The 20,574-nt window shown below is 44.8% G+C and overlaps 1 protein-coding gene and 1 long non-coding RNA gene across 5 annotated transcripts in view; one reads left to right on the forward strand and one right to left on the reverse strand.

The window, feature by feature from the left end:
• Nucleotides 1-14,730, reverse strand: part of PRDM10 (PR/SET domain 10) — a 164,300-nt gene extending 149,570 nt beyond the window's left edge. For 2 of the 4 annotated variants that reach the window (XM_075603345.1, XM_075603344.1), the window contains exon 1: nt 14,449-14,730. The gene's annotated coding sequence lies outside the window, so the exon portion shown is untranslated. The other 2 variants (XM_075603342.1, XM_075603343.1) reach the window with 2 other exon arrangements.
• LOC142496650 (uncharacterized) overlaps nt 13,787-20,574 on the forward strand; it is a 61,267-nt gene continuing 54,479 nt past the window's right edge. Inside the window, exon 1 of the long non-coding RNA XR_012802073.1 lies at nt 13,787-14,912. This is a non-coding gene — a long non-coding RNA (uncharacterized LOC142496650). The remainder of the gene's footprint in view (nt 14,913-20,574) is intronic.

Raw genomic sequence — 20,574 nt, forward strand, 5'->3', positions numbered from 1 at the left:
GTGGATGACTGCCCATATTTAGAGAGCAGTAGAGATTACATTTATAATTCGTCCTGTTGTCCATCAAGTCCACTTGTCTAGACTATGCTCTGAAAAATTTAAGGTAACTGAAGAGTTCTCATTGGACTTTACCCCCCACTAGACCCTATTCTCCTCGAGTAATAGTGTTGTATATTGGATACTTCCTGCTCACGGTAATGTGATGCTGTGAGGTCACCACTCTGACTTCTGACCCAGGAAGCAGAGTGAGAGCCAAGAAGAGAAATATCAGGGTTTAGACTGACACGCAGCAGTCTGAGGTAACAAGGAAATACCCATACTGAGACTACATGTCAGCAGCAATAAAGAAGGATGGTTGAACACCTAACAAGGTAGTGTGTTATTGTGAAGCATAAACGCTTAGACATAACATTGGCAACGAGGATATCACTAAACCCACAACAAATGTCACTAGGCCTCAGCAGTATTCTCCTACACATAAGAATGGAATTGTACAATCCTGCAGCCAATGATAACCCTGGGAAATAAGCTTACAGCAACAGATTTACTTTTCTCTGTCTGTCAGAAAGGATTGACAGTATCACTAAGCATTTATGTACCAGGACAGCCAAGGTTTCATATATGTCACTATAGCTCTCATCGGCAGCATGCAGGAATTTCACGTTGGAACAGAAAATTGGTCTTCTTGGAGCGATCGGCTTGACCAATATTTCGTTGCAAATGTTGTAAGTGATAACAAAAAGGTTGCTGTATTTCTCACCGCAGTTGGTGCTAAAACCTACAACACTTTAAGAGACTTGTTGTTTCCAGATAAACCAGCATCCAAGACCCTAAGCGTACTGATGGAAATACTGAACGTTTACTACCAACCTAAACCGCTGGAGATAGCGGACAGATTTCGGTTTTATCATAGACGCCAAGAACAAGGCGAGAATATTAAACCCTATGTTGTCGCTCTATGGAAGTTGGCCAGCACCTGCTCTTTCTGTAATTACCTACCAACAGCCGTCCGCGACATGTTTGTCATTGGCCTCACAAGTCAGCCTATACAACAAAAAATGTTAGCAGTAGACAACCTCTCCTTAAAAAGGGCTATAAATGATGAGGGGTGGGGGGGGGAAGAAAAGAACACATATCCCCTGAGGAAACCTTGGTGTGATTTGTTTCGTATCGGTCTAAAACGAGGAAGAGGGCCTGGAGGGTATTCGGTACACAATAGTCAACAAAGGTACGTGTGCTTATCTACTGTTTTGTTAGTATTACTGTTAGGGTACACCGACAAGTGGAAAACTGTTGATAAAGTAATGACATTCTTTTTTTGTCTTTTCCTTTTCCCTCTCCCAGTCTTTTTAAGTTAAATTATTGAAACCACAGGGTGTACGTTCCCAATAATAAAGCTATTTAATGGATCAAAAATCGATTACAAAACACACCAACGCGTTTCGGACTTAGACAGTCCTTTATCAAGGTGAATCATTCACCTTGATAAAGGACTGTCTAAGTCCGAAACGCGTTGGTGTGTTTTGTAATCGATTTTTGATCCATTAAATAGCTTTATTATTGGGAACATACACCCTGTGGTTTCATTGGCTGTTTTTTACAGCACTGGACATAGTGCTTCGTTCTTTTCCCTCTCCCCTCTCTGTGAAGATTCTGAAAACGGATGCACATTCAACCTGGAGGTGCTGGATCATCCAAAGGGACTTGCTGCTCATCGTGGAATCTGCTTTCCCAAGTGATTCCGTTCCAGCTTTGCCTCAATCATATTCCAGGGATCATCAATTGGTAACTATCCTTACCTCAGTGCATTGTGGGATAGCTTATTACCTGATCCAACAGGACATTTGTATATTTACAGGTTGTTTTCCTATCAATTGCTCATTGTTACATACTACAGATTTGTCTTTGGAGCATCACACATTTTTTCTATTGTTTAAGTTAAATTATTGTACTAGTTATTTTATACGATATCCCAACAGTGATGTCATTATTGTCTGCCCACTAAACGATGTTATAGACCTGATACAAAGCTATGTAATTCAAAAGTAACATCCTCCCCTTTTTATGTTCTGTACCCCACTTCCCATTGGTCTTAACAAAAAATGCAAATAAAGAACAAGTTTACAAAAAAAAAAAAGGGCTATAGACCGGCAACAGTAAATGGAGCTGGCAATTAAAGACGCAGATGCACTGCAATCGTGCGAGACTGTAAAAGAAGAACTTTTCAACACACCACTTACCAAGTCAGCAAGCACGAAACTCCAAGGGCATAGTCAACAATCCACGTTGTCACTAAGCGCACTGGGACAACAGACCCCTGGCGATTGTTCCCGATGTTTGCCGTCCACCACATACACACCGCCAGGAAAAGAAGGTGGGAGGCAGACAAACTTATAAAGTGGACCTTCAAGATTCATCGTCCAGTTCGGACGGAGACGAGCAATTGGAACGCCTATCCAATTACCACCTCGGACCTCAACCAACGGGCATGGAAGTACAGGTGAAACTCGAAGGGAAAACACTGTGCACGGATCTGGATACTGGGGCTGCAGTATCTGTGATTACTCTACACCAGCGCTGTGCAAACTTTTTCAGCTGCGGCCCACTTCCTGGGAGCCGCAGCATTCGCACCCCCCTCCCTTGAAGGCACGGCTTCAAATGACGTTGCGGATCACGTCACCCCACCGCGTAATTTGACGCGCATTGCCATGGCGTCAGATGACCCTTCGTTGCCATGGCGATGCCGAAGACCCGGCTGGCAGTAGGTAAGTGAGGTTACAGAGGCCTCATGCCTCCCCGGCTTTAAATTAAATGCCTGGGGGAAGAGCGCGGTGCCTCTGTAACAGCCCGCGCCCCCCCTGCAAATTCTCCCGCCCCCCCTGCTCTACACCACCGGTGCAAGTTACAACTAACAAAGCAGTTGAAGACCACTAAAAATCAGACTACAGACTTACTCCATGCAACTTTTAAAGCCGGTCGGCTGCGATACAGTACGTGTCACATATAAAAGGGAAAACAAAAATACTTCCACTATACGTCCTAGAATGGGGAGGGCAACCCCTATTTGGACGAGACAGGATAACGGACCCATAGAATGCCAGACATTCAAGTCAACTCCTGTCACGCCCTAGAAAAAAAAATAGACCAGCACAAGCCATGGATGAAACACGTACGACATAAATATAGCAACGTTTTTGATAGTGACTTGGGCAACGTTTAGGATGATTCAGGTCAATTGAATTAAAGAGAAGGGTGTCCCCAAAAATTGTCAAGGCAAGGTCAGTTCCATCCGCCTTGAAGGCCGTAGTGGAAACAGAGCTAAAGCGTTTGGAGGAGTTAGGAATCATCTCCAAGGTAAAACATGGTGCATGGGCATCGCCAATTGTGCCAGTAAATGGCGAGCTGTGCATATGTGGAGATTTTACTAAACAGCCAATTGATTGTGGACCAGTATTCCCTTCCAAGAAATTAAGAAATGTTTCCTTCCCTAGCGGTGGGGAACCGATTTTCGAAAATCGATCTCAATCATGAATACCTGCAAATGAAGGTTCACCCTGATTTCAGGAAATATCTCACGATCAACACACACAAAAGGACTATTTCAGTTTAACAGAATGGGTTTTGGGATTGACCCAGGACCCGCAATTTGGCTGGCATATCTTCTACTCAGTGTATGTTCCGTGATATGTTGATCACCGCGCGCACTGCGAGGAGCATCGTTACAAAGTGCGACTGCAAATGGAAGAGCGGATCCGTTGTTTCAGCAAATCACATCGGAAGACAAGGTCCGATTAGGAGTGTGAGTTCACAAGGAGAAGAGTTTTCAGTGACCTACTCAGGAGAAGATTAACTTGGAACTTTAGATGGTTGATTTATATAGATAGATAAATACTGCTATTATTGTTGGTTATTCTTGTTTATCCCCCTGGATATCATTTGATTAAACCGGGATCACAAACACCAAAACAGAACGAAACAGTTAAATAAACTATGTGTATTTCTTCCGGATCCAACAGGAGCAACACAATGCACAAATACAACCTCAAGGCACCAAAACAGAGGGCTACGGGGGGGGGGGGAATTGGGAATTCTAGCTCCCTACTATAGGCGTTGGGCGCTGCCGTAGCTAGTTTACCCAGGATTTCTTCCTCGATCCGTCCACCTCCGTGCAGCCCCCTCCACGGCTGCTCCCACACTTCCGGGTCACGCGCGTCACCCCTACGGGCGTGCACGTACCCAGGCTTCAATTTGCTGGCGCCGGGCGCCTGACTCCGCCTCCTCTGATGCGGCGCGCGCATCCCTGCCCCTGCTCCGTCAGGTCCGCCCCCCAGACCCTTCTCTCCTATCAGGTCCTCCCTCGGGCCACTCATCCGTTCCTCCCCTTCCTCTGATAGGTCCCAGCCCCCTATTTAGTTTCCCCTCACCATTTCCTCTTTGCTCTGCATAGCTTCTGTACCTTGGTGCTGTCTGCTGTTGCCTGGTCCCTTTTGTCTTTCAGTTCCTACTCCTGTCCCCTGGATATACTGCTGACCTCCCTGGATCTCGACTTCTGGAACCCTTGGATTTGGCTTTGGACATTAATACTCTGCAGACTTCTATATCCCTTGGACACGGCTTACAGACAATCTACTACGCTGCTCTCTCCACTCCACGACCCAGGCTTACGGACAATCTACTACGCTGCTCTCTCCATCCCACGACCATTGGCTTACGGACTTTACCTTTCTACGCTGGAGTTGGCAAGTACGGTACCCATTCTATTTTTGTTACCCGGACCACCTAAGCTACTTCCACACTCCGGCCGTGCCCCCGTTTACTGCTAGGTGTGTAGTATTACTCCTTTCCACCTCAGTCCCGGGATCTCGCCTGGCTTGTGGGCAGGCCGAGCGTTACACACCTAGACTTGCTGTGAACAGCTTTCGAGCTCTGATTGGTGTCGGCTTAGTTTCTTCATCTCCATCTGAAACCATGGAAAACAGGGTCCCAATCAGCAAAGAGATTAGCTAAACATGGACAATCAGACGCTGAGGGCTCATCCGAGATGGACCAATCTGGGCCGTGGGTGGTGACAGGGCTTTAGGATAGCTCACAGGGGCGTGCTTAAGGTTCAGTGGAAAATTCAAACTAACCAATGGGAATCAAGCCAACAGGGCTAAGACCCAGGTTTCAGTTCTCAGTTTCAGCATGATACCTCACGTAGAAATAGACACCTGACGGTCAGGATGAACAATGCTTCGGCTCTTGGAGTACGTGTTCTCCCGACATAAGTCCATGCTCTCCCCACTTCCCTGGTATTCCCAAGCACTTCACCGAACACAGAACAAAGGATGGCCCAGTGATTCATTGTATTCAGGCCTGGCTGTGTGATTTACCGTCCCGTCATACAATGAAGCCTGACAAAATACAGTTAAATACACATGGAGAATAAATGGTCTTACATGGGGGAACAAAAGCACATACTGGGCAGCCATTTTAGCTACCTAAGATGTCCATGTTAACCTGTTCTATAGGTCACCATTTTGACGGGTCGGCACAACCAGCAGGCTTAAACTTTAATATGCATGCCAGGTTGCCCCTACCATCTTACTGAAAAATCTCGAATTTGCTTCAACCCAGAATTCTGCTGACCTCCTTAAATCATGTGAAGACTTTTTGTACCTCCCTGATGGTCAAGATCCGTAACTACTGTGGCGGTGTATGATTTTCCTATTTGGACTTCAGAAAATTACTTGACTACAGCTTGCAGCTCCAGAAGATTTACTTTCACTGTATTTTCAGATTTTGCGCACAGACCCTTAGGTGAACAGATTCCCACCCCATCCCAACTTGCTTGAACCATCCAGAGGACTAACAACAGATTCTTCTTGTTCTCCACCATTTTAGGGACAACTTGGTTTTGTGGGATAGGGAAATTTTGCAAACCAGAGATTACATTTTTCTGTCCAGGAACAAAGGGCATTTTGATGAATAATTTGCATGTGGCATTTGGCCATGGAACTGCCTTATTGGAGGCCGATATATGGCCCGAAATGGACATGCAGCGACGTTTGAAAACTATATTTGTCCTTCAGAGCGCTCTTGCTCCCTGTGTACTAAACAGAAGACCCAGGTTTTGAAAAACCCATGTTGGACAGATATGGCTTTTTAGCCAATGTATTACTCAGATGTGTTGAGACAGAACTTGAATCATTCTCTGTAAATGCAGAGAAAGTTTCTCTTGACGGTACCCTTATAAGTAAATCAAATATATTATTTTCTTAATGTTGCCACTAATACCACCGTATTTTTTGTAATAACTCTTGGGAGAGTTAGGCCAAAAGGAAGGGCAGTAAAGTGAGAATGGTGTCTCAATCCATTACTTGAGTTAGTACCCTCTTGGTGGTTACCACGACAGCCATCATTTTAGCCAAAAGCTCTAACAGGTAAAAAAATTAAAACAGAGAAACACTAGGCTCTAATAAGCAAATTATGCTTGGATCTTTATTTTTGAAACCCCCCTTTAATTATGTCTACCGTGTTCAGCAGGCAGGCTTTTATAGCTCTTGAAAATTTATGCGAAGACACAGCTGATTTGCATGCTGCTCCTGTAGCTGGAAAAACTGATTTTAGGGAAGCATGAATATGTCTCTCCATTGGATCCCTGAACGCTGCTGTATTTTCTGTTGGATAAGTGGTTTTCTTAGGCTAAGTCCATGCTGCTGCAGACTGCGCAAAGGTGTCCGTTTGCGGCACGATAACATTGCCTTAAGGCATTGATCACACCCATAGACGCGCGGGTGCACACGCGAGCAATAGCAGGAGGGGACACACTTTGCACAAGGAATCAGTTGAAACTGATTTCTCGGCGCGATGGGCTGGTTACGTAAGCGGTTCGCCCGACATCACTGACACAACCCCCGACAGCGCGTCTAGCAGGTCCAAAAAACACACCCGGTTCACGCGGGTGACGTCACGGACGCACACGCCTCTGCGCGGGCGAAGGCAATAAGGACTTGACCTTAGAGAGCATAGCAAATGGGGCATCCACTTTTGGAACACTGTCCCATGACCTCACATCCTGAGGTTGAAACATATACATGTACCTAAATCTTTGATACATGAAAACTGTCTCTTTTGCTGTCACTTATGAACATAATGTCCTTTTTATGGAGTCCATCCTTTGTATTCTCTCCATAACAGCTCAGATTTTTTAGTAGGTTTATCAACAGCTGAGGAAGACCAAAAGGATTGTTCCTCTCCAGCATCTTCTTTAGATGTTGAATCTGAAGTGGATCAAGAATAATCTAGAACTGAATGATTAAGTTTCAGAATATAAAAGGCATAGCATGTTGAGAGGTAGATGGCATAACTGGTTGAATTGATATCAACCACTTACATGAATAAAAACTTTAATATTCCCCGATCTCGACAATAACTTCTATGGTGGGGCATCACATGAGGTGTGCAGGGGCAATATCAGTCCTCAGAAATCAGTCCACGATTACGATAACCCAAACGGACAGGCATCCCAAGGACAGCTGCAGAGGGCTTCTTTTCCTGCGCATGCGCGCTACGCTTTCAGCCACGCTTACACTCGTGGTGGTCTGACAGCGCTACGGAGACAGCCCCAGCGCGCGGGACTGATTTCTGAGGACTGGTACTGCCCCTGCACACCTCATGTGATGCCCCACCATAGAAGTTATCGTCGAGATCGGGGAATATTAAAAATTTTATTCATGTAAGTGGTTGCTATCTTATCTTGTTGGTAATACACTTTATATCTCTCATCTTGGTGCGCTCGTGTTTCTCTTTTTTCTTGGTCATTTGGTATCGCCGTCGGAGTTCTCCGTTGGGATCCACTTTGGAGGTGGGGGAAGACGCCTCGAATTGCAGGAGCAGCAAAAGAACAGAGAGGAATCAACATTCCACATCCTTAAAGAGCCAGAGCGCGGACTGAACATTTTCCTACTGGTTGAATTGATATACCTGATCTGTCTGACAGCATCCTTTTTAGTAAATCTAAGGTCTGTTGTATTGATGTCAAGCATCCAGGGTCCCTTGCATTGAGGACTTCATTCACTGGATCATTTCCCAAATATGCATAAGGCTGCGTCCATAGAACGTGGAGCAGCGCTGAGCCGCGCGGACACAGATGCTCACCTGATCAAGCATGAGCCAGCGTCCGCGATCGGGAGGCGGGGGGAGGTGGTGGGAGGCGGGGCAGTGACGTCGCTGGGCAAATCGCCCGCGACGCACCGACATCACAGCGCCGTGACGTTGACGCTGCTTCGCGCTGATTGGATGTTTACAGCCGACAGCGCGCTGAAAAACAGCTTTGGCGGTCGGCTGAAAAATCCTACTCCTGAGCACGCCTGCGGACGCTCGCGTGAGCCCCCTCTAAAGACATCCTCATTGAGGATGCCGGGGCTCAGCGCAGAGCGTCCGCGTGGCTCAGCGCTGCTTGTCCTATGGACGCAACCTAATTCTGGACACGATACATAAAGCTTGGCCCCCTGCAGACGCACTTACTAGAATTCCCTCCTACTGTCTCTATACGTTCCCCTACTTACCAATTAAATTGTAAGCTCCTCGGAGCAGGGACTCCTCTTCCTTAATGTTACTTTTATGTCTGAAGCACTTATTCCCACGACCTGTTATTTATATTATTTGTTATTTATATGATTACACAGTGTATTACTTCTGTGAAGCGCTATGTACATTTATGGCGCTATATAAAGACATACAATACAATACAATGCAGGGATAATTTTTCCTGAGTAAACTTGGCTATCCACTTTTCACACATTTTTCTTATACTTGCGCTAAAGTATCATTGCATTACACATAAGCCAAATGTTTAAACTTAGATAAGCCTGTTAAAAGCCTAGGTGTTGAAACAGCAACCAGAGGCCGTGTTGGACTGGGGGCACAACTGGGTAATCTATTTGTATGGTCCCCTCAAGTTCCACCTCTACCCCACTTACTACTCTCAGCGCAAGTGCCCAGCCCCATTACTCAAGTCTGTCCACCTGGTTTCTACTTATGAGCGCGGGCAGACCCGAACATTCCCCCACCCACTTTACCTTTGCAGTGTGCATCCAAGCTAACAGATGCGAGAAGGCGGGCAGAGGCAGGGAGCTGAGACTTAGAATTTCTGAAGGTGGGGGGCCCACTAGTGCTGTGGTCCTACCAGGGATTTCCCTGGTTTCCCAGAAGGACAGTTCAACCCAGACAGGAGGTAAGAAATCATGAGTCTCTTCAACTCCCTCATGGCTAAACATGCTGTTCCAGTATTTTCATAAACTGACAGGGCAGCCATTGACCTAGAACAGTGATTCCCAACCAGGGCTCCTTGAAGCAGTCTCAGGGGTTCCACCTATGGACCACAGACCTCCGCCCCCCCCCCCCCGCCCCGGAGGTGGAGTTTTTTGGTATGTATTTTGTAGGGTGGATTGAGAGTGGGGTAATTGACGGAAGGTAGGGGCGAGTGAGAGAAGAGAGGGGGCAGGAGGGAGTGAGTGAGACGCAAGGGATAAATACATGTGAGGGGGAAGAGTTAGTGAGATGGATGGGAGAGAAATACATGGGTAAAGGGTGGGAAATAGAGGGGGCTCGTGAGGTGTGACATTTTGTGACCCCTGTCGAACCTAATATGTGTCAGCCAGATAGGGGTTCCCCGATTTTTCAAAATACTTCAAGGGTTCCTCCAAACAAAAAAAAAGGTTGGAAAACCCTGACCTAGAAGTTAAAAAACCCATCAGATTTGAAAGGAATAAATAAATAGAGATCCAGGCAAATGAACTGTTCAAATAGGATAATGGCTGATTTATGTAAAACAAGTACCAACGTTAAATAAGGAGCTCTGGACTGTAATTGACCATTAGCATACTTAATTGAACTGCTGTATGAAGTCTTGGGGCAGATATTCTCAAACTGCTGCCCAAATCTTAAATACATAAGGGCTATAAAGCCCAGTAGCAGACGTGAATTGCTCAAGATTAAGGCACTAGGGGCTATGAAAATATCCTTGCATAACAGTTCAGGCTGATGTGGAAGTGTCTTAAACTGAGATAGATATAGAGAGCTCTGTACATAAACAAAGACTAAAGGGACTGAAAGTGATGCTCTCATGATTTGTCATAGTACATACAGTTTAGCACAAACCCTCAGTGCTTGATTAGATCAGTAGCTGGATCTCTGTCCCAGAAACAGGGCCAGCAATCTTTCAGTTTTACGTCTCAATTCAAGGCTGCCACAGCTAGTAATGTGCGTGTTTTCCTGCCAAGAATTTGTCCATCGTTGCAGGGGTGATGTCATCCATAAAACTGTGCTCTTACACAACAGCTTCACTGTGCGGCTCAAAACGCTGTCACTGCGCTGCTCCTGCCTGCACTGAAAGCATCTCCTGTAATGACGTAGGCAGATTTTCTGCCATAGGTAGAGCAAAAAAAAAACCACTGAGAAGATATCGGGGTGGGACCTTTTTTGTATCTGGGCAGTCAATCAAAAGCCTGTTTCCTACCAAATGGGAAGGACCATCTAGATTGAACAACTTCAGAGTGTTACCAGGGACAAAGAAAAAGAAGTCGGCCAGAGTCTGTCTTCAATTTCCCATGACATTAAGTGCACATCATTTTATTTTGAAAGATTCCCTGTTGTGTGGTAACTCAGGGAGCACAAACTTTTACGGCTGCGACCCCCCCTCCTACATTTACCACTGCGTCAAATGACGCTCCAGGGTCATGTGACTCCTGTGACATCACATGACCGCGCAGCGTCATTTAACGCCGCATTGCCATGGAGACGTGTTACTGAGCCTGAATCCCGGTAAGTTTTATTGTTACAGGGGCCTCACGCGATCCCCCGGCATTTAATTTAAATGCCTGGGGGAAGAGCGCAGGACCTCTGCCAGCGCCTGCACCTCCCAGACAAATCTCCCGCCCCCCAGTTTGCACACCACTGTGTAGCTGACAGGAAGAATTTCTAAAGAATGGCAGGTATTTAGAAGGTAGAGGAAATTTGTTAGGAATCTTTTCAGTCTTCTTTTACAACCATTTGAGTGGTATAAAGAAATGATAAGGGTTAAATCAGCAGTGTGCAAACTGGGGGAGCGACCCCCAGGGGGCGCGCGGTTTACAGAGGCCCCACGCGCTTCCTGAAGGCACTTAAATTAAGTGCCGGGAGAGCTGCAGGGCCTCTGTAAACCTTTACTTACCTTGGATCCACACGCGTCGCCATGGCAACGCGGCGTTCAACACCACATGACACCGGAGCCGGGGTGAGGGGGGGGCGAGGGGTGAGGTGACCGCCAGCAAGGGTGAACAGGGAAAAAAGTTTGCACCCCCCTGGGTTACATACATTATATCACAGTAAACAATTAATAGGTTTTTTAAACCAATTCCAGGATCACCAAATCATCTGGGCCAATGTCAAGTTTGTTTCATTTCTGTATTTCAACAAGAAATAAACACATAAATGCATCTACTCTTGCATAAACAGAAAAAGTCACAACTTTAAAATTTATGTAGTTTAAACTTTGTTGGTGTCTACATTATAAACCTGGACGCATATTGTGCTCTTTGCTGACAACTAACAGAACTGTATTGCTTCAATTTTCTTGGGGTTAACTGGATCCAACTAGAAAAAAAATATGTACTGTTGTTCTCAAAAGAATGAACGTATACATTTTATAAAAACAATCAATAATCTAAATATTTTAAATGGTTTTTATGCCTGCATTGTAAAATGAGAATTTTAGATTTTGTTAAGTTATTTCCTGGGAATGGACATATCATCAGGTCTCATTAATCCATAAACCCTGATCTTGAGCTTTACGCTCTCAAAATCTATTTACATTTATATCAGATACATATTCAAAATGATAGTAGTGTGTGGCTGTAGCCCATGCCCCACGACCATTTTATCAGGGACATAATGAACACTGATGCACCTTACTCTCCAACTGCACTTGGTTGCTATGTCCTTTAACTTGTTCAGACTGGGTGTACCTATGCCCAGTATCCCGAAACACTAGAGCCAGGTACCTCCTTGTCAACCTAATCCTGGCATTAGCCAAACTGGCTATTTATAAGTCCACGAAGCAGCGTTTTGATGGGGAGGGATCCCTCACCTGCCAGGCCTTATTCCGGATGCTGGTGCGCTCCCGTATCCGAGCAGAGTACACCCACGCTGTGGCCACTGGGCAGGAAGCTGCGTTCACTTCCCAGTGGGCCTTAAGCGGGTGCTCTGCATCCCCCATGGTTTTTCTTTTAAGCTTAACCTCCTTATTCAGTGCACTTTTGTGTTTATTTACAGGTGCATTTGAGTTTTTCGGCCTACAAAATAGATTTGCTTAGGAGAAGAGCTCCACCATCTCTTCTACGTCCACTGACTGAACCTTGGAAACCTCCAGCTAACTGCTAAAAGCGGAGGGATTGATTACATGCAAAGCGCAAAAAAAACAACAACCATAAAAAATACGTTTTAAACAGAAGAATTTCTCAACAATCCTATTGTGTCCATGCATATAAATATTGGTAAAATATTATTTTCATACAATGAACAACATAGGTATCGATTTATTTCCCTCACTGACAGAGGAACCAGGGTCAAAGTTTTGGTTGTCTGTTGCAAAGTCATAACGGACATAGCCCAATGGAAACCATCATGAATACCTCCATCCATAAAATAAACAACCTACTGTATTGGCCTGAATAGTGCTTTGTTTTTTCCCACCCTAAAAATGTCATTCCGAAAACTGTACTCGTATTATATGTGCAGCCTAGCACCTTTTATTTTTGATGTAGAACACCTTCAAAACTTTAGGGTCGTATTAACTGAGCCGTACTATATTCGGGCCAATACGGTATATTCTAGAGCAGCAAAATTAACACTAAAAGTTTAAAGCATCAAGATGCTTGGCTACAATTTTGCTCCGTACATTTCTAGTTGTGATTTGAGGAGCATTAAAAGGAGAATTTACATTGCAAATATATTCTGTCTTAAAGCATCCATTTTGCTTTTGGGGTTTTTTTCTGCAAAAAAATAACAAAAAACGCTCTGAGGCAACAGAAACTTCCAATGTGCATCAGATGTAAGAAAATCAAGCTCATTAATAAGACACAACAAGAAAAGGGTAAACTGCAGTGAAATAAATAAATTGACCACAGAGGAACAGACCATTCAATAGATTGTACAGTGGATTTCCCATGGAGAAGATTTTAGTTGTGTATTTCAAGGTTGGATTTCTTCTCCAGGATAGGGAAAACAGCTTCACAACACATTGAATCTGTATCAAATTATATAGCACCAGCCAATTCAACCACCTGTAACAAAGGTACCACATATGTATTCTTGACCTCCCCCTTGCAAATTAACAATATGGACGGACAATGAATGTATGGGTTCTTGTCCAATGCATTTAGACCTTTTTCTGACTGTATAGTGATAATCCACTGAAAAGTATTAAATCATTGATGCCAAGATTGAATGAAAATGCCTTACAAAATGGACAGGCCTGGTGTACTGCTATAGCGATTTGTTAATTAAGGTCTATGTTATGTGAATTAATTAAAACACCTTTGACCTCCACCATGTGTTAAATACATAGACGCTGCAGGTGTCTGAATACAAGGTTATGACTAATTGAATTAAATTATTTCAGCATTTGAGTGTTCCTCACTGGTTTGAACTCTCAAATGTCGATATATTGAAGTCCAGTTACACTAACAAGTACTAGGGTCACTATGACAGTTAAACTGCCTCATTTCAAGCAGGGGGTGAAAAAATACGGCGGGAAAACCCCACAGCGTGTGACAGCCAACGGTCAACCCCATCGTGGGGAGGGGGGAACCCGGCGGGCCAGGGGGGCGCCCATCGTCCCCGCTGTCACTGGGATAGAATGATACCATCAACACACACGCCATGTTCTGTTATCTCCCGATGGTCTTATATCATTCTCTCTCTCCTCCACTGAGCCTTCTTATTCTCAGACACGCCAGGGCCGCATCTCCCCCCGGCCTGTCGGGGTAAGGTGCGGCGTCCCAACGGCTGCAGGGGGCGGGGGTGGACTGTACCACAGCGGTGCCTGCCGGGGCGAGCAACAGGAAGGGGCAAGAAAAGAGACGGAGCTGGGCCCAGTCGGCCTTATTGGTAGGAACACCGAGGGTAGCATATAAGCCTCAGTCACAAACAGAGCCATGGGACGAGGTGAGATAGAAAGGAAAGAAACGCCATCGCCATTTTGGGTGGGACTAAAACGACAACAACCCCCGTTCCAAGCCACAGTATAGAGCGGGACGGGGACGGCGAGAAAACCAGTATCAGCTAAAACGGATCCAAGAGGCTCTCCCCACATTACACCCTCGTCCCGACTTACCCCAGGATATCCAGGAGCCGACGGCGCCTCTTCCGCTCCCCTCAATGCTTCACATTTTATAATTTAAATGATAATTCTCAACCTGTTCTTACCTCAGAATGGTAGCTGCAGAGATGGTGGCTTTGCCTGCATTAGCATAATCTGCCTAGCAACCGCTGAACTGCTGCTGTTGATTGGTCTGTTGCTGCGTAGGAAGGAATAGAGTGAGGGATATTTCATATGTTCATTTGCTTATTTGATAGGCATGTGTGCGGATTTTTAAACGCACGGGATCAGAATCGGTGACTGGGGTAATCTTTATTTGCACATAACCGGGTAATTAGAGTTTTCGTATTGACGTTATTTGTTGTTTTGTTAGAGCGGCCATCGTGCGTCGAGAGGAGAAGCTAGAGACCAATCAAAAGACACGATACATCTTTACGTAGGATGGAGCCTCAGATAGAGCGCCCCTAGGGGGAGAGGAGAAACTGCTCGCACCAGCAGGTCTCGCTAATGTACAAATTGTCCGTACAATCCTGATGGATGTGTCACAGGAGCGGTGTCTCAGGGACATGTGGTAGGAACATGCGAGTTGTCTTGATGTTTTATTGACTTGCTTAGGGGGGAGACATTTTATTCAAAAGTACGTATTTGTTGAATTTCTCATTAAAAAGCGCAAATTTGTCCCTGGGACAAAATGTTGGGAGATTTAATCACCATGTCAAAAAATGAAGACCATCATTCAGCTTATGTGTTTGTGCAATAAGTAATAATTCCCTTCCACAGTATGATGACATCTATAATTCCTATTTTTAAGGAGTGTCATATTTAAGTAGGGTTCTATAGGCTTTAGAAAGTTGGGTTCAGGGAAGCATTGTCATACATCCTATACCATGTGTGAGAGCTGACTTTGGTTGGGCAAATGGTGAAACTTCCTAAATAAGGACGTTGTCTTCTGTTATAGGGAATGTTGGTAAAACAAGGTTGGTAGTCCCAGCCCTTGCTGTGTTGAGCCTGTTTCTGGGCTTAAGGCTATGCACATAGTGACGGTGACGTCAGGCTGCAGTCGCTGGAAAAATCAAATTGAGATGACTTCCAGCGACCGCGACCAAGCCGTCTGGTCACTCTTACTATAAGCGCACACGCTATAGTGCCGGCGTCGCAGCGAAACAAATGTATTGCCACCTTCGCATGCGCTTATAGTAGAAGCGACGTGATCACTGGAATTTACCTCAATTTGATTTTTCCAGCAACTGCAGCGTGACGTCGCTGTCACTATAAGCGCAGCCTAACAACCAGCATGAATTGGGATTGTTGACCCCAAAAAAAAGTTGTTCAGGCTTCCGTCAGTGAGACCGCACTGAATCTTATGAGGCGGTTTATGGATTATAGTCATTTAAATTTAGTTCACATTATTAGGTTTTTGGAAAGGTTGCTGTAAAATGAATTTTTTTGCCACTAACCATGTTTAGAAGAGCGTTGGCGAAATCCACAGATGTAATTCTCCGGCGTAAACAATTAAAGCGGTTGCTTAAACCTCCAACTCCATTGGCAACTCAAAAAGCACCGTTCATCAAGATGATTGGGGAGGGGGGGAGTAGATTTTACTCTTGCATTCATTTACCTTTTGGATGAGGTAACTTTTCAGCCAGAAAGCAGAACATTATAATTTAAACATAAGTGCACATTTTTTATCAGGGTGGTTCTGTGTTTACAGCAGCCATTTACATCAATAAATAAATTTAAAAAAATAAAAGTTTAACTGTTCCTTTTAAAAGTGCAATCCCACAGCGTTGGCAAAAAACAACCTTTTGGAAACATTTTAACAGTCTAATTGGCTTCCTAATCTAATGCTTAAAGCAAATATGTGACTTATTTTGTTTCTGTGGAAATAACAAATTGCATTTTTAAAAAGCATCTGAATGAGTGTCCTTATCACAGAGCCAATGGAGGTTAGGGCCAGTGTATCCCAACTCCAGTCCTCAGGGAACCCCAACAGGTCAGGTCTTAAGGATATCCCTGCTCCAGCACAGGTGGGTCAATCAGCGGCTCAATCATTTTGAGTGAGCCACCTGTGCTGGAGCAGGGATATCCTTAAAACCTGGTCTGTTGGGTTTCCTGAGGACTGAAGTTGGAAACACTGGGTTAGTGGAAAGGGAGAGAACAGTTGCTCTGGCTGTGAAAACAAGTTGAACACCGTAACATACAACAATTATCAGCTCATGTTTAAAAATATTTCTACTGTAGGTCTCAGATGACACTCTTTAACACTTCAATGCCACAAGTCTATTTTATAGGCCAAAAAGCCAGCCAATCAACATAACACATCTGATTGGTCAAAATTGTGCGCCAACCAGAAAGTGGCCTATAAAGGAAAAATTTACATAAACCAGTAATAAGTGCATTAAATGAGGAGGTGAAGTGTAAAACAAGAACCATGGGGGGATACTGAGCAGAGCACCACGCTTAAGACCCACTCACTGCCACTAGTACACTGCCCCCTAACTTTTGCAGTGCTGGAGGTCTGGTGGCACCAGAATCATTTTGGCACTTCAGCGACCATACAGAAGTCCTGGAGGAGGCTCGACTTCCCTTTAAATCGTGCTGGCAGCTCATTTGGAGCAATAACCCCCTACAAAACACATGGGTTCATGATGTACCTGTAACCTCATAAAGGCCTCTGTCATGCCAGGGGCTTGGCCTTACCAGGTGCATTGTAAAGGTCAAAAACCTGTGCCATTAGAAGAAAAACACCCCTTCTCCATGTGTAAATTTGATCTCTGATTTCTTGATTAAGGGACTCATCCAGTGCCAACCTGTCATCTCTATTTTGAAGTGTGCACTTGATTCCTGTTTTGGTTCTTAAAAAAACTATTGGTTTTGATAAAACGCGTCAATTTGGTTTTGGATAATGGAGTAAATGTGAATTTAATTAAATAAATAATAAAGTAATGTTATCTGGAGCTGTCTAGCTCCACTCCTCAGACTAGTCATCGCACACCACCTGCTCTCCGATTCACCCGCTCTCTCTGAGTGGCACATTCTGACATACATCTCTGCTCTGAGTTCTGACTAGCCTCACTCCCCTCTGATTAGCCCTGCCCCCAGCACTCACACACCTCTGCCTTCTTTTGGATTCCCTGGTTCTCACTGAGCTGTGCAGCGGTGACGTGACCTGTTAGTCATTACTGAACACAGCATAGGCGCCAAGTGGGACATTTTAGGTGACCAGGCACACAGGATTTTTCCATCCCTGTAGCTAACCTAAAGATGTTAACCCAACTGCAACTGATTGATTTGATATATAATAAGGTGGTTTATCTAAGATTACCTATAACACAACAGATAACGTAAGGATGTTAACCCAACAGCAACTGATGCACTTAACTGGTAGAGCCTTTGAGACTATATAGACTAATGGTAGTAAATCTCACATCAACTAAATAGGCAGGGGCATACCTATTGCCTGCGCTCTTTGGGGCTCGCTCAGGGCCACCTTTGGGGGAGAGCCGGGACATTTGGCCCAGCCGTCTAGCCGAGGGGGGAGAAAGAGCAGGCAGCAAAGGCTGGGGGTGTAACTGCAGAGAGCTACAGAACTCTGTCCGCCCCTGCACTCCATGACATCAGGGGGAGGAGTTACTATGTGCTGCTGTGGGAAGGTATGCTATGTGTGTTTGTGTGTTATTTTGTGTTGTGTGTGTGTGCGTCAGTATGCTTTGTGTGTAAATTTGTCAGTTACAGTTTGCTCTGTCAGTGTGCTGTGTGTGCCTCCGTGTCTGTCAGTGTGCTGCGGGGGGGACAGTTGGTGAAACTTCCCCCGGGTGCAAAAACACCAAATTACTCCGTTGTGTTTACGCATATTTACATTATCAGACGCTTCAATAGCCACTCTGTCAGACCGCCACTCCTCAAACAACACCCAGTCAGAAGCACTCTCCCCGCTCCTCATCCTCCCTGTCAGACCACCCCCCCCCTGCTCCTCAACCTCCCAGTCAGATCACCCTCTCCCGCTCCTCATCCTCCCTGTCAACCCCCTCCCGCTCCTCAGGTTGTGTGTGGAGATTATTGTGTGTGTGGAGGGGGTTATTGTAGTGCGTGGTGGTTGGGAGGTTATTGCAGGGGGGGGAGGTGGTTATTCTAATTTGTGTATTGTGGGGGAGGGGGGAATTCTATGTGTGTGTGTGGTCGGGGAAATGAATGTGGGGAGGGTCGAGGGGGTTACTGAGTGATAGCGGAGGGGGGGAGTGTGAGAGGAAAAAGGGGAGTCAGGGAGGAGGTGTAAGGGGAAAAGTGAGGTGTAAAAAGGGGGGGGCTCACAGGGCCGCCAACACGCTGGGGGTGGGGGGCAATGGAAACTCTTGAATCTACAGAATATGTTCACTCATAATGAGGCCCTGAAAAAAAATGTTACTGTTGAGCATAGGTTTTTGCTTTTCTTTCAGTCTACTTACACAGACTATATACCTAAATATCTCTGGGTTACTGCATAGGTCCTTACCTTTACATGATAGGGTAACTGTTATTGCATAGGTTAGGTCTATTAGGATTATTCAGCATTACTTAACTTGTTTAGTGGAGAGGTGTTTGTTTGGAGGTGTGCAAATTAGGGAAGTACCATACGTAGACTGCATCAGTCTGTGGGAACCGGCATGAAAAAGGGGCATTTTAGGCTCCGAAACGTCGCCCCCTTATACTTTTAGCAACTCATTTTCTATGTGTATTGTACATTTCCCCCCTCCCTTGTTGTTTTTGTTTCATTCCCCTTGTTTCCCCCCCTCCTCTCCCTCAATTAGTGTTATTGTTCCATGAGATGTACTCTCCAAGCCTATATTAGGGCTGACTTTGTAGCTGCTATTTTTTTTAAATATACCATTGATTTTCTCAAATATACATTTTTGACTGTTTTTTTCTTATTGCGTGCTGGCGACCCCTGTGTATATTATTGATTCCTCTCTGGGGGGGGGGGGATGAGGTTCCTCCCTGCTCGTGTGCACCTTTTCATTTATTCATAAATTTGCTTTGTTGTGAAGTGCTACCTAGCACACATAATTTTAGTTTTGGCTTTGTGTGCCATTGTTCATCAATACACTGATTTTGAACCACCAGATTTTGAGTGCTTTCTCTTCTTTGCCTGGTAATATTTTTCTATGTATACATGTAGATATATAGATAGTCCAGAAAAAAAGAAGCCTAAAGCACAAAGACAGAAAGGACAAAGAAACACAACATAATGTAATCGGTATGGTATAGGCGCAATTCCCACTCAATTGTATAAACTCACAGGAAAGTTTCTTGATCAGGCATGTAACTGACTATTCAATGGATCAGATGGTTAGGCTGCTGGACATCTCTCCTCCCCTTCGCAGATCTCCGTCTTCCATAAGTTTAAAATTCAGTATGTGAAGAGTTTGCAGAAAGCAAATGTAGCATAATTTCGTTTTAATAGAAACAATAAAAATAGAAATGCAGAGTACACTCACAATTTTTTTAATAAAAAAGTGCAGATTTGATTATGTTCCCGACCTCGGGGAACAGAATGGAAGTCCGCTCTTCCTGCCTCGATGTCCATGGCATTTGGTACCAAAGACTTTTGTGTCACCTGATCGTTGATCTAATGTCGCGATGTTGGGTGATAGATTAGCTGCGCTCTCTCTCACCCTACGCATTTTGCTCATGCTTCATCAGCGGTGTTAATGATAAATTGCCAGACACATCCCTTATATACCATCGCGTTATCATTGACAGTGTTATAGTTTGTCATTTAAGGGATAGAGGGCTGGGGGAAAAAAGACTTAGAAGATTGGCTTGTGAGAACCAAACCCGTTCAGGTGAGTGTCCGTCTGGCTCTGCTCTGCTGCTGTTACTTCTTTGAAGATTTGTGGTAGTGGCAGCTGACAAACATGTCATACATGGAGGAGACGAGAAGCACAAAATGGCACGATAGTGTATTAGCTCTGGTGGTATAAATATTCAGAACTGAAAGTATCATTAAATATCTTGATGTAGGATGATTTGAAAAATTCATAAGTTTAAATACTCTGCATAAAAATCAATAAAACAGATTGCACATGCAATCAACATAAAAAATGGTGAAAAGATGCCACACCATAGGCGTCGGCTCGATGATCTTCTCTCCATCAATGTAAAAATTAAAATCCTACTTACTACAAGTCACTAGAACATGCGCCATGTATGTAGAACTCTCTGTTGGTGATATCTACCTGACTGGTTGCTCGATA

The sequence above is a fragment of the Ascaphus truei genome, chromosome 6 (assembly GCF_040206685.1).
Source record: "Ascaphus truei isolate aAscTru1 chromosome 6, aAscTru1.hap1, whole genome shotgun sequence".
Taxonomy (NCBI): domain Eukaryota; kingdom Metazoa; phylum Chordata; class Amphibia; order Anura; family Ascaphidae; genus Ascaphus; species Ascaphus truei.